Here is a 15,346-nt window from a genome sequence, read left to right on the forward strand (position 1 = left end):
CCTTGGTTGCTCACGCTCCTGTCTCATTCTTGTAATGCGAGTACATTCCTGTGTGGTATGGGTAAAGTTCCAAGCACAGGCTTGGCACCACTTTTTTGTGGGTTGGTTTGTGACTAGAGGAGAAAAGGTATTACATTCCTCTGTTTTATGGTTACCACCACATGCTCCACAAAGATGAGGACCTGTAGGAAGTACACTCCTCATTCTCTGCTGGTGTTGTTGTGGCTGCATGGGTGGACGATAGGTCTATCCCAATCTCCTTAGTACTAGGTTAGCTATCTGGTCTGGATTTACTAGTGCGCTAGACCCTGAACTTTGGTCATCACCCCACTGATCTCTAGATTTCACCTCAGGGTCAGAACCATCTTGGAATTTGAAGTTATCAGTGAAATCCATAGCATCATGGCAACACTCATTGAAATTTGCATGCTTCTTCGCATAGAGATGTGTATGCAGTGTTGAATTTTTGAGTCCTTTTAAGAAGAGAGAAATTAATCGACTTTGGGCGGGCTTCTCATCTTCTGGGCAACGATTAATGTACTGCTTCATTCTATTTACACAGTCTCTAACACTCTCATTCTCACCTTGCTTGAAAGAGTAGATGTGTGCTACCGTGTCATGTTGAATTCCCATCAAGGAAAAAGCAGCAATGAATCTCTCTTCCAAAACTCGTAAAGAAGATTTGTCTGAAGCCTCTAGTGCCTGAAACCAAGCAAGAGCTTTTCCCTCAAGAGTGAGTCCAAATCCTTCAATTTGAGTATGCTTGTCAGCCACTTGCTCAGCTCGAACTGCTTGCCTAAATGCTGCTACATGGTCGTATGGATCTCCCGACCCTTCATACTTCTTTACCAGTTTCTGAAGAGTTGATGGCCTTACTTGTCGTGAATACTCATCATAGGGCCTACGGCCTCTCACTCTCAGTGGGAATTGTTCCTCTCTTTGGTAAGATGGTCCACATGCATCCAAAATTGGTGTAGGTCCCCTATTACCAGCCTCACCAAACCCTTCCAAAGATCTTGTCACCCACATTTCAGGAGGTGCATTTATGGGAGGCCGAGTTGGCTCCCCTACACTCCGATTGTTATAGTGAGAAAGATGTTGTGGTGTGACCTGTGGTCGCACATTTGGTGTAGGACTATATCTTGGTGCTAGAGTTGGGCTACTAGCAGTGGTCCACCTTGATGTTGAGGGTCCCTCTCTAGTGAACTCTCGTAGGGGAGGAGCAACAGTTTCTCCAAGAAAGGCTGTCTCTTCTGGTTTGGCTGTATTTGTTGAGAACACTTCCATGAATAATGGTTGTCCTTTCCACGTGAGCTCCCGAATCTCTTTCCAATCTAAGGTTCGGTATTCATTGGCCCATTTATCAATTATTCGGTTTATGTGTCCTGCAAGCTTCTCAACTACCACCACCAGTGCTAGAGGAAGATCCAGCTCCGGTAATTTAGCTGTGGCATAATATCCCTCTAACGAGTCCTTATAGACCTCTTGAAGTGGGTCATCCTGTAAGACCTTTGTCGCTAGAATTTGTCGTACAAACTCCCATTGGTTCTCAGCCCCCTGATCCATTTTACTCTTGCCTTTCCTATCCCTTTCCAAATTTAGATCTACAAGAAGTAAATCATCTATGGATGGTTTTGAGGACTGGGCATTAGAGGGTCGAGGCATGTCCGGCTCAATGAGCCAGTCATCTCTAGACTCCCTTGCTCTGGAAAGTTTTGATAAGTCAAAGAACTCGGTTTTAGAGAGCTCCCCTAATTTGTCTACATTTTCTGGATGGTAGGTGACTTCGTAGCGAACACCATCTCCACCCATGTACATGTTACCCTGGTCATTGACTAGAGGTGCTCTATCAAGTTCTGAGAAAATGTCTGCGATCTTAACAAGATACCGTTGTTGTGGATCCCTAAAGATCTCAGCTCCTTGAGCATTCGTGTAGACATATTGGAGTCTCACATTGAGTGTTAACCCCATAGTGTCGGCTTCAAATGGATTAAAAGATCTTGTGGGTGTCCTATTTGGGGCTACGGAATGACTATTTGACGGCCCAAGATTGTCCATGGACAATGAACTAGTTGTTCTAGAGGAAAGGGTATCGGATTGGGATTCAGAAAGGGTTTCAGCAATATCTGCCAAATTTCCTATCGATTGGGTCCCACTTTCCTGCGTAGGTACTCTAGAAGGTGCCCTAGGCCCTATGGCAGAATCTATAAGACGTCCCGACCGCAAGTGCATAAGGTCAATTTTTTTTTGGTTTTTTATGTGTTTTTGTTTTTTTGATTTTATTTTTTTATTTTTTTATTTTATTTTTTTCCTAATTACAAAAAAATATGAATCACGCTAAACAAAACACTAATTATGCACAGAAATTTTAAAACAATGCAAGTTACCCTAATTATGCAAAAAATAAAAAAATGAAAAATTACAAAATATGTAAAGAATATGGACTCCTAAAAACACATAATTTATAGATTTTTTTTTTGTTTTAAAAATTTATATTTCTTTTCTTTTGTTTTCTTCCTTTTTCTTTCTTTGGTCGTTTTTTTTAAAATATTTTTTTATACTAATAAATTTCGTACTAATTACACAAGATTATGAATCACGCTAAAAAATTTACTAATTATGCACACAATTACAAAAATTCTAAATTAAATGCAAGCTACTTTAATTATGCAAAATTTTACAAAAAATTAAGAAATGAAAAATGGACTCAAAATATGAAAATAAAAATTGTTTTCTTTTTAAAAAAAATATTTTTTTAATATTTTTTTTTCTTTCTTTCTATTCTCTCTTTTTTCGCTTTTCTCTCTCTTTTTTTTTGAATTTAATGTTTTATGGTATTTTTTTTGAATTTAATTTTTTTTTAAAATTTAATATTTTATAGTTTTTTTTAATTTAAAAAATAAAAGCAAAATAACAAATTGAAAAAAAAATAATAAAAAAAAATACTAACCTGCGTATCGTTATCTCCTCCGGATTCGCCGCCGCACCCACACAGCTTCTGCAACGCTGGCCGCCTCACGACTTCAATGCTTCCACGCGTCTACTTCTCCTGGTCCACTCAGTGCTGCAGATGCCGACGCCTTCCCTCTTCACAGCTGGCCGCCCAACACCTTCGCCTCCACACCGACGCCTTCCTCTCCTCGCCTGCTGCCTGCGGGTGTTCCGTTGCCTTCGCCTGCAGCTGCTTCTTCAACCTTCACCGGCACAACCCTGCTGCTGCGGCCCTTCTGCAAGCTGCTGCCACGTAAGCCGACACCCCCCTCTGCGCTTTCTACCGGCGCTCTTACACTCCAACTGCCTTCCACTGCACTGCCGCAGGCTGCCGTCACGTCAACGCCTCTGCTCCTCAGTTTTCAGCCGGCCTTCTCTTGCAGACACCCCCACGCAACACTCTTGCAAACGTGTGCTCTTTGCAGTCCGCCTACAGCAACACCCTGCTCTCCACGCCTTGCTCTCCACGCAACGCTTCGACTCTACTGACGTGGTCAGCTGCCCTCCACAGCGCTTCTGCAGGATGCCACGTCAACATATAAAAATATATATATATTTTTTTAAAGGTGCCTCCAACAGTCTTCTTCTCCCCGCCTCGCTTTCAGCCGGCCGCCCAACAGTCCTTCGAGCTGCTAGCACAAACAGCCACGCTTCAAAGTAAATAAATAAATATATATATATATATATATATATATTTATTTATTTTTTCTTTGCTTCAGCTCCAACAGCCTTTTGCCTTCACCATCTCCTTCCTCCTTCGCTCGACGTCAAAAAATACAAAAACAGAAACCACTTGAACCTACTTAATGGCGAGATTACTCTACCGCAATGGGGTTTTAATTTTTTTTTTTGCTTCTAATCAAAAAACAGAAAACACACAAGGCGCCCTTGAGATCACACACTCAATGCCCTTGCAAACTCTACTCTAATCTACCCTAATCCACGATTTTGCAATCAATGGAGCACTTAGTAAGAAGTAATGGTTAACACCCTTCACTAACTTAGGTGTGCGTTCCCCGGCAGCGGCGCCATTGTTTGGGACATCATAGCATAGCGGAGGCTACACTCCAACCCACACACTTTGTCAATCCGTGAATGCAACCCGATTAGCGCATAGAGGCTATCCCGAATGGGAGAAGATTAGTTAACCACACACTAATGACTTCTAGTCCTACTCAATCCTTTTTCAACACTCAAGCAATCAATCTAACATAATCAAAGCATCAAGATTAGGCTACACTTAAGCACAAAAATGCAACTTATGCAAAGAATCTAACATGCAAAGAGCTATCACACAAGCCTCAACTACACATCATTTCATGCACAAGCTTCATCACATGCACTCTACAATTCACAAATCAGATTTTAGCATCAAAACATCATTAAGAAATCTAGATTAGCAAGTGTGTAGACCATAACCTCATATCATTGAAAATGTAGAGAATAGAGAGTACAAGATTGAAGCAAGAATGGAGATGGAGAGCCTTGGGAGAGCACATGAGAAGGAGCTATGGAGCAAGCTCTCTCTATGAGCCTCTCAACCAAATGACCAAAGAGTGTCCTCTAGCTCTCAAATGAGCCACTTTTATACAAAAAATCTAAAACTCCCAAAAGTTCCCATGTGGGATTATTGTCAAGCCCTCTCCCACATTCATCTACAACTTGGAACTCTTTACAAGAGCCCTAAGTGTCTTTTTTTTGTTGCATCCTTGCATTGATCTTTATTCGTCATGCAACAATTCTTTTAGACTTGGACTAGACATCGAATATATATAAGGAAGAAACAATACGAAGTTTCAGTTTTGCAGGAGTATACCCTCTCAGATGGTAAAATCCTTTCAGAAGGCTTTGTACCTGGCTTTGGTTGAGCTGGGGATATGCTGATGGTTATCTTTCAGTCGGAGGATGCCATGCTAAATGTTATCCTTCATTTGGAGTACGCCTTTTTGTGGAGAGAATCTTTGTTGTTGTGCTGAAAAGACATGTGAGGAGGGCAAGTACTCTAGCACATTGTATACTTTATGCTTCGGAATTCACGCCCACGTGGCACATGCCACTATAAATGTCACACGTGTTATCAACGGTACCTGTACGTGCGTCATGATGATGTGTCCTCAGTTTTTGTGTAGATTCTTTAATCGTGTCCTTTTGCGTTCTCCTCCACACAAACCATCTAGTGGTCATGTTGACCCCATCCCCTTCACATCAAGCACCTAGCCAATGCTTTCCTCATCAAGCATTACCCTCGTACCCTGCAATACCAAATAGACATAGTTCATCTGCTTCAACCTATCGTCTTGCTATTCCTTTGCAGGCAATCTTGATAAACCTATTCAAGGTCCTGCAGACACTTTGTTTAGAAAGCATGGATAGAGGAAAAAGAGGTACTGTTCAAAGCGATCTCAATTTTATACTACAATGTTATATATTTTGTATTGTCAGCATCTGAGACTTCTGTGACAGTCCACAAACATGTGCTTGTCGATGTTATCGAACCCCGAGGTGTAGTAGTTCCAATATCGAAAACGTGATATAAAGGTGGTTTTGATGGAAAACGCGATATAGGATGGTTTTGCATGAGGGGGACACAATATCGCGTTTTCTAGCAGATTTCATTACACTTTCTTATATATCCTCTCCCTAAATTACATAGGCTAGTATATGAGTTCTAAGGCATATAAAGAATATTCGTAATGAAACGCGATTTCAAGATTCTGGCTGCTGCAAAGACATGTCAAAATCGCATTTTCTGACAAAAAGTATTTTGTGATGAGAATCGATGCATATCTTATATTTTCTGGCCTTTACCGATATATTATGTAATGATTTTCTTCTCATCTCTCTTTGTATCTTTATGTGCATGTATAGTTTTGGATAATGCTCCTGCCAAGAGAACATTGGACCTGTCAAGATACTCTATCAAAGCTGAGGAAGGTCCAGGTGAGCAATATTTGAATTTACTCTTCTTTATATGAGAAAATATGAAGTATTTTTTATTTCTACTATGATATTTTTCATTACAGCTAAGAGGCAGAGTACCAGTAGCAAAGGAGTAATCAAATCTGGTGAGCCAAGGAAGCCTCTGGAAGAGCAAAAGTCACCAGACCTACAGCTTTTTGAGTTTCTCCAAAAGTCCAATGCCCAAAAGGAGTATCCAACATTTTACACGATGTTCAACACTCCTTTCAAATTGACTGACATTGTGGCTCAGCACAAACACTTTTTGGAGGACGAGTTTGAGGTGTTTAGACAGATGACAGCTGATGGAAGGATTGTGAATAAGGATGAGGCTTTTGTGCATATCAAAGACTTATGCCAAAGTGATAAGCTGAGGTATCAATTGAATAGGAGATTTGATGTTCTACCTGGCTGCTTCAAGGGTATCTGCAATCTCCACAAGAGGGGCTGTAGGATATTGGAGGAGAGCTTTGCATTTGCCATTTATTTACATTATGTTGAGCTTGGTGTTTCTGAAAAGTCTGCTCAAGAACATGACTTAGAAGAATATGAGGAAAAGGAGGAGGAGTTGGCAAGTGAGCAGAGTGAAGAACTTCAAGATGAGGAGCAAAGCATTAATCTAGAGGAGGAGAAGTCTGCTATTGCAACACTTGATCTTATATCTCTGAAATTAGAGACTTTAAGAGATGCAGTTACAGTGGATAAAATTGAGCTTGATAGTTCCCGTTATGCTGTTCTCGTCCTTCCATCATTCAAGATAGAAGGTAGAGAATATGTTTTCCTAAATGACATATTGTGCATTTTCAATCTAAGAGAGGACTATGCACTTGGCCTCATAGCTCAATCATGCAAGGTGGACAAGGAAGTAATGATAGATGATGATCCCTTGCTGGACCTAGAAGACAAGTTCAATCCTGCATTGGAACTTTCTACGTGTTTTAAGGAGGCAAGTAATTTTCAAGAGGTGGATGATGAAGTCTTTAAAGAGGTACAAGCCTGTATGAATCTCACTGGAAGCTCACCTCTGGCAGATCATTCTCAGCAGACATCAGAACATAGTATCTCATTGTGGAAAGAGAACTTGCTTAAGCAGGATGATAATATGAAGGTAATGGCATCTTATTTGTGTACTTTTGTGATATTTCAATCCCTGTTTTTGAGTTCTAGTGACCATTTAGGTAATCTAACAATATTGTCTACATGTAGTTGGATACCTTTCTCTTGAGGTCCAAAGGAAGCAAAGTTGTTGGCTTGGGTAAACTGTCAAGTCTTTCCCATTTCATTGCAGACTTATGTAATGCCAAATTATTAATATACCATGGGACAATGAGCAACAATGGGGAAGCAATAATTCTTTTTTTCAAGTGTATGTCAGAGGCCCTGGGTGGCCATTCCCTTTCATGGTCTGCAGACAAAGTGATATTGATAGAGAAGAGGTCTGCCTTACATATTTTTGGTTATTATTCTGGAAAATAGTGCTCTAGAGCAATTTTTTTTGTCATATACTGCCTATGCGCTCATTGCTGGTGCAAAGAATCCTCTCAGTATCGAGCCTTATGGCAAGCACAAACTTATACGGAACCGAGAGTCAGCACTATTGGGATCACCAAAGAAATTGGAGGAAGGAGAAAGTGCTCGAGAACCAACCTCACCAGAACAAGGAAGATCACAGAGCACCCTAGTGTCATTGAAGAAAAAGAAGTCTCCAAGTAAAGTGAAAGGGAGGGTTCCCATTGGTAGACCTTGGGAGAAACCCTAAGGCCATTAGCTAAGATGATTGTCATTGTATATTTAGCTTTAGAACAACAATTTATTTCTGCTGTATCTTTTGTATTTTGTATTTTCCATGCATCAAAATTTGAGAAGTGTTTTCAATTATGAGAGGTACATAATTTTTACACTTGTATTCTTCTGCATCCACCACAAAAGAATTGTAAACACACATTCTGTATTTCTATGCATCAAAATTTGAGAAGTGTTTTCAATTATGAGATTATGAGATACACAATATTTACACTTGTATTCTATCCACCCATTTGTGATCTACAAAGACCTTTGATTTTCTCCATTCAGCATGTCTCTCTACTGCATTCGAACTCTCTAAAATTTTTTGTCTTCTCTACTTCTGAGCTACTTGAAAGGCTATCTTGACTTGAGATGCATTGACCTTTCTCTTTGTTTCGATCTTTTGAAGTATGGCTCGATAAAACCATTGAAACACTTCCTTTAAGTTGTTGCCTTTTTGTTTTCCTCCAAAATGTTGTGTATGTCTAAAGAAAGCATTACGGGCCATGTAGTGTGATTTTTCCATTCCTTGTGTAGACCAGATTGCAGGGCATCCATACTTTTTTACAAAGAATGGAAGATGGTTGTAGATAATATGCTGTTTGGACACATAAAGAGTCTAGCATTAGAAAACACAGAAAATACAAATCATTTTGTTCTCAAAATTGAACAATTGGGTGGAAGTTAGTGTTGTCACCATGTAATGGGTTATGTTACAGGTTGTCCATGCTTCCTTCATTGCCTTTCCGAAATTCTTAACCTCTTTCTCAAATGCCTGTTGACCATTTTTGTTCCAAGAAACTTTGTCACAATAAACAAATAGCTTGTCCAACGATTTCCACACCTAGCCTTCACATCTCATGCCATCTCGTCTACCTGATGATCTTTTACTGCATTGTGGACTGGCTTCCACACATTGTATTTTATTCTGGATACATATTGTGATTGTCTACCCTGTTTTCTTATTGTATTTTGTGGACATGATAAAAACCTTTGGGCCTTTACTCCACCAATGGATGGCTTGATAGGTACCTCTTTTTACCATTTGTAGATTTCCTAAGATCTTTTGTTATATGAACATCTCCACCATGTAGACCAATTTCTGATAATACCACTTCTAATGATTGTATTGCCTCTTTTCTTTTCATCTCAGATCACTTGCCATATGCCATTCTACTTGAAAATCACCTTTACTTGGAACATGAAGATGACCCCCTAAAATTTGACTCCTTACAGTTGAGGGTATATCTGTCTGGTGAAAAACCCAGTTAAGTGTTTCATGGTCCTCTATTTACACCCGCCATTACAATAAAATGATATGGTAGAAGTTTATTAAAAAATATACATGTATATTCAACAAATACTAACACCAAAATAAGAAAATCCATACCTCAAATGATCCCAACCACCATACATGTTTTTTTGATTGGACGCTAAAGTACTTTGAACTGGTCTTTGTGATTGATAGATCAAGTGCCCGATTCATCAAGGTAATAGTCACTCTTTCTATCTTCTTTTCCTTTACAATTTCACATTCGTCAAGCTTAACAACAAACTTTAAAATTCCTTTACATTCCTCAAGTGTGATGTTATAAAACTCCACGGGAAAAAGCCTTTCGATCAAGGCATAGTGTCCATTTATCACTTCAAACAATCATAAAAATTACGAAAGCATAAAAATCAATAAGAAAATTACAAGATCTCTACTTACATAATTTCTTGGAGCTTTCCTTTGGCTTGATGGTTCTATTTCAAGAACACTTGTGATGGTGGAGGGGGGTGAAACGAACAAATTACCTCATTGAAATGTTTGATTGGTTTTTCCGATACACATTGAGTAGAAGCTTATTGAAGGAGAAAGCAAAGTATGGTTTCCTCAACATGTGGAGTACCCAAGGTATGGAGAAGTCACATTATAGGGAAAAGGGAATCTATTTCAAGAACACTCGTCATGGTGGAGGGGTGAAACGAACAAATTACCTCATTGAAATGTTTGATTGGTTTTTCCGATACACATTGAGTAGAAGCTTATTGAAGGAGAAAGCAAAGTATGGTTTCCCCAATATGTGGAGCACCCAAGGGATGGAGAAGTCACATTATAGGGATAAGGGAATCTATTTCAAGAACACTCGTCATGGTGGAGGGGTGAAACGAACAAATTACCTCATTTGAAATGTTTGATTGGTTTTTCCGATACACATTGAGTAGAAGCTTATTGAAGGAGAAAGTAAAGTATGGTTTCCTCAACATGTGGAGCACCCAAGGGATTGAGCAGTCACATTATAAGGAAAAGGGAATCTATTTCAAGAACACTCGTCATGGTGGAGGGGTGAAACGAACAAATTACCTCATTGAAATGTTTTATTAGTTTTTTCGATACACATTGAAGGAGTAGAAGCTTATTGAAGGAGAAAGAAAAGGCATCTCAAATTGTAAAAGAAGTCCAACTCCACATGAAGGAGACCAATAAGGCTAAATGGAACCAAATTAGTGGGCCAACACGCCATGCTACATGGCATGCTACAATGGTTAGAAAGGGCAAATTTTGGGTGAAACAACATTAAATTGTAATGGATATTAAAGAAAAAAATTAGTTTCACACTAAATTTTCATTTTTAAAAATTTAAACTAGTATTCAACTCTACTCCTCCCCAGAGCCAAAATAGTGAATTCATTAATAATTCATTTGTTTTTGATCATTTCCTCTTCAAAAGAATTGGTGGCCACTCTTGTTGCAAACAAGAGTAGATCCCTCAAACCATCAAGCCAAAGGAAATCTCAAAAAACTCCTAGTAAGTTAGAAATTCTGGAGTGGGCAGAATGTTTACACTAGATGTAAATATGCTTGAAGTGAAAGTTGCAATGTTTACATAGGGTTCAAGTTGTTGTAGATATAGACATTTGGCATAAGATAATTGGGCATGTAAATGTGCAAAGAATGAAGTCTATGTAGACTAAAGAAATTGTGACAGGGCTGCCTAAGTTTAAGGTTGATGGTATGCAAAAATTATGTGAAGCATGTCAATTTGGAAAGTAGATAAAGTATGTATTTCCACATGATAGAAATGTGAGTAAGAATGTACTTGATGTTATGCATTCAGATGTTAAGATTCAAGCTCGATGATAGCTTGTGCCAATTGCACTATGTGCTAGCATGTTAGGTTGTAGCATGTGTGAGACATAAATGACCGCGTCCAGCTGGTCATAGTTGTGTGGATAGTAGCTAGGGTTAGCAATGTGTGGACACAACACAAGTAGTGTGTTGTAGCTTTTCTATTATGGCTTTATGCATTGTGTGAGAGTTGACATGGCTTCCCTCTATGGTTAGGGTTTTAGTAATACATTAGGGTTTGCTCCTGTGTGTGTGTGCTCCCTCGCCCTCTACCTGTTTTTCATCATGGTATCATAGCAAGGTGCTCTCTATTAGGGTTTATCAGTGAGTGAGAGAAGAGGGAGAAGAAGCTATGAAGAAAAGCTGTGGAGCTTGCCATTGGAGCAATGAAGCTTGGAGCACACCGATTTTCACCAAATTTGAGAGCTTGGCCTATCGGTTAAGGAAAACTAAACACCCTTGAGCGGATTGCAGGTGCAAAATCACAAACAGTATCGGATTTGAGTTGCCCAAAGCAAAGAAAAATTCTATTTTGCAAGCTCTCCATTGAATCTAGATAGCGGTGAATGTATGTTGAAAATGGTTACAAATATAGCAAAGGTTCATGTATCTAGAAATGAGAATGTGTTGGAAACTGATGTGCGAGCCCTAGAGTGATTCTGGAGCAAGTGTGATGCATTGAATGTGTTGCAAAAATTTTATTTTGAAGCCCTCACAAAAACAGAACAGATGCTCATTTTTTATGCAATTAGAGCCGGTTTTTTGCAAAAGTCACAAGGTTGATGGCTTGGGTGCATGCGTAAGGGTGTTGGAAACTCATATATACCATCATTAGCCACACCTAACTCTCCGATTCTCCCTAATTACAGAAGGCGTAGCCTGGGAGGCTAAAACAGAGCAATTTTTTGCTTTTTTGCATGATTGAGGTGCACTGAGGCTTAGTTGATTGATTCCTTGCACAATTTTCTTAGAAATATTATGGTACACATAGAGGAGAAGGATGCTATGTTTTTTTTTGGAGAAATTATGCATTTGGGAGCCAATTATGACTTGATTAAGAGTGTTGTTAACTGTGATTGGTGAAATAGAGGGTCATTAATCGACTAATTACTCACTCAATTTTGATAATTGGTCTGATTCCTTTTACACATAGTTAGTAGACATCATTGTTAAGCTAATGAATGCATGGGCCCTCAATTTGGATAATATTTGAAGAAATTAGAGCGCTTTTGCTACTGGTTTTACTCGTTTTTCTCAAAACAAAGAAGGAGATTTGATATTTTTGGTATGTATGCACCTTGGTTGGTGTTAATATGCAACATTGAGCTTGTTTGGGTGTTAATGAAAGTTACCCACACTTTATTGAACCACTATATTGCAATTTGAGGCATTTGGAAGTCTCGGAAAGTGCACCAAAACAGGGTATTTTGGGCTGGGTATGCTAGTTCAATTTGAATGCACTCAGTGTGATTTTCTACATCAACAGTGAAGTTGGTTGAGTTCTTTGGAGTATCTAGGACACTTATTAGAGTGTGGTTGAGCTGAAGAAGACTCATTTATAGGATTGAATGTGTGAAGAAGGTGCATCATTGAGCAAATATGTCAGACAACCCAGTACAGATTGTGGATGAGAAGTTGGATAGAAAGAACTTCGAGCCATGGAAGTATAGGATCACAAGCTTTTTGAAAGGAAAGGATTTTGGAACCTTATTGCAGGTGCGGAGTCAGAGCCAGATCTACCCCAACAACCTACACAACAACAAGTTGCAGCTCATAAATAATGGATAGAGAGAGCATACAAAGTTTTGCATTACTTGTCTATATGTATCTCGGATTCTATACTCATACGTATACATGATGTTGAGAATCCCAAGGATGCATGGGATACTTTGGTAAAGCTATTTGATACAAATACTAGTGCTCGTAAGTCTCATTTGAGACAACAGATTCGCAATGTGAAGCAAAAAGGAAGGAGTATTCATGATTATGTGCAAGAGATTAAGAAGTATGCAGATGAATTGGCAACTATCAATGCCCCCATGCCTGATGATTTCATAGACATTGCCTTGCGTGGTCTTGGGAAGGAGTACAAGTCTTTATACATCTATCTCTGTTCAGAGTATAGGTTTACCAGATTTTGATGAGTTGGTTTCACTCTTGCTTGTTGAGGAAATCAAACTCAGCGACCCTTTTCATGATGCATCTATTATCCACGATGATCATGGCAGGAATCAGGCTTTCTATTCCACAAAGGGGATTTAGAGGCAGGGGGGATCTGCATCACGAGGTCATGGTGTTGGTCATGGATGGCAAGATAAGTCACCACAACAAAATTTTCAGCCTTCATATGGTGCTAGAGGTGGTTGTGGATATTCACCTCAAAGAGGTAGAGGTAATTCTCGTGGAAGAGAACGTTGGCAAGGCCAACAAGCATCTATGCAAAATGTGGAATGCCATTACTGTGGAAATTTTGGTCATATAGCTCATGATTGTTACCGCAAACAGAATGATTTGCGAGGGGGTAGAGCACAACATGGTGGAAATTATGCGAATAGTGGAAATTTTGCATCAAGCAGTGATGGTAGTGCAAATCACTTGTTTGCCATGAAACATGTCGTGGGGTCTATGATGACATATGGTGATAGTGATGACACTTGGTATATGGACTCTGGAGCAACAAACCATATGACTCTGGCGAATGGTTTGAACATATGAAGCCAATGGATGTGAAAGGCTATGTGGAGACAGGTGATGATTCTCAGCATGCTATCACTCATGTTGGGAGTGTGCCATTGGTGATGCACAATGGTGAAATGAAGTCTATGTCAGACATCTTATAGTGCCTTCTATTACAAAGAGGTTGGCCTTAGTTGATCAAATGGTTGAGCAAGGTTTATAGGTTTGTTCAATGATCATGGTTGCTTCATTGAGGATTTCAAAAATGGATGTAAACTCATTTGCCCAAAGGCAAGAAAGAAGGCAGGTTATTCAAATTGGATGCTGGGATTCCTAAGTTGAAATCACCAATGTTCTTTAAAAGCCAAAATGTGGTATAAGAAATTGAAATGTGGTATAAAAGGATTGGACATGTGAACATACAAAAGTTAAAGAACATGCAGGCAAGAGGCATTGTTGGTGGGCTGCCTAGATTCAAATATGATGGGAGTATGTATGTATGTAATGCTTGCTAGTTTCGAAAGCAAGCAAGGTTGCCATTTCCTAAAGAAGGCAACATGAGTAGCAGGCCACTTGAGATTGTTCATAGTGATGTATGGCATCCTACATAAAGCCCATCCATTAATGGCAGTAGGTATTATGTGACATTCATGATTTCAACAGAATGACTTGGATTTACTTTGTCAAAGAGAAAAGTAGTGTTGGGAAAGTTTATGGACTTCAAAGCTTTTGCAGAGAAGCAGTATGGTTGTTGGATAAAATGTTTGAGGACAGATGGAGGTGGTGAATACACCTCCATGCTTTTGAGGACAGATGGAGGTGGTGAATACACCTCACATGCTTTTGAGGACTTCTTAAGAAAGAATGGCATAAGAATGCAGCTAACTTGCAGGTACACACCTCAGCAAAATGGTGTTGCTGAGAGGGAAAATAGAGTCATTGGTGATGTGGCTAGGGCAATGCTCAATGAAAAGAGTATGCCAGACTTTTATTGGGTAGAAGCGTTTTCCACAGAGGTGTATGTACTTAATAAGACACCCACAGCTGCCATACACGAAAGTACGTCAGAGATGCGTCTTACAAGTTTTAGGCCAGACATTGGACACCTCAAAGTGTTTGGTAGCATAGCTTATGTGCATGTGCCAACTAAGAGAAGGAAGAAGCTAGATCCTAAGGCAGAAAAGTGCATTTTTGTTGGGTATGCACAAGATCGCAAGGCATGAGCTGATTATGAGCTGATTAAATAGGCTGTCTACAGTGATTAGTGAAACAGAGGATCATTAATCGGTTAATTACTCTCTCAAATTAAACAATTGGTCTAATTTCTTTTACATGGAATTAGTAGACATCATTTCAAAGCTAATGAATGCCTAGTCTCTCAATTTGGACAAGAATCAAATAAATTAGAGCACTTTTCCTACTCATTTTACTCGTTTTTCTTAAAACAGAGAAGGGGATTTGATATTTTTGGTATGTACGCACCTTGGTTGGTGCTGATATGCAACATTGAGCTTTTTTAGGTGTCAATGCAAGTTATCCACACTTGATTGAACCAGTACATTGCAATTTGAAGCCTTGGAAAGCGCTCTAGAATAGGGTACTTTGGATTGCGTATGCCAGTTCAATTTGAATGCAATCAGTTTGATTTTCTACATCAACAGTGAAGTTTGTTGAGTACTTTGGAGTATTTGGAACACTTATTAGAGTGTGGTTGAGCTGAGGAAGGCTTGTTTACAAAATTGGACATGTATGGAAGGTGCATTTGCATTAAGCAAATATGTCAAACAACCCAGTACAGATTGTGGGTGAGAAGTTGGATAGAAA

This window comes from Cibotium barometz, chromosome 62, assembly GCF_041138505.1.
Source record: "Cibotium barometz isolate CiBa-2024 chromosome 62, ASM4113850v1, whole genome shotgun sequence".
NCBI lineage: Eukaryota > Viridiplantae > Streptophyta > Polypodiopsida > Cyatheales > Cibotiaceae > Cibotium > Cibotium barometz.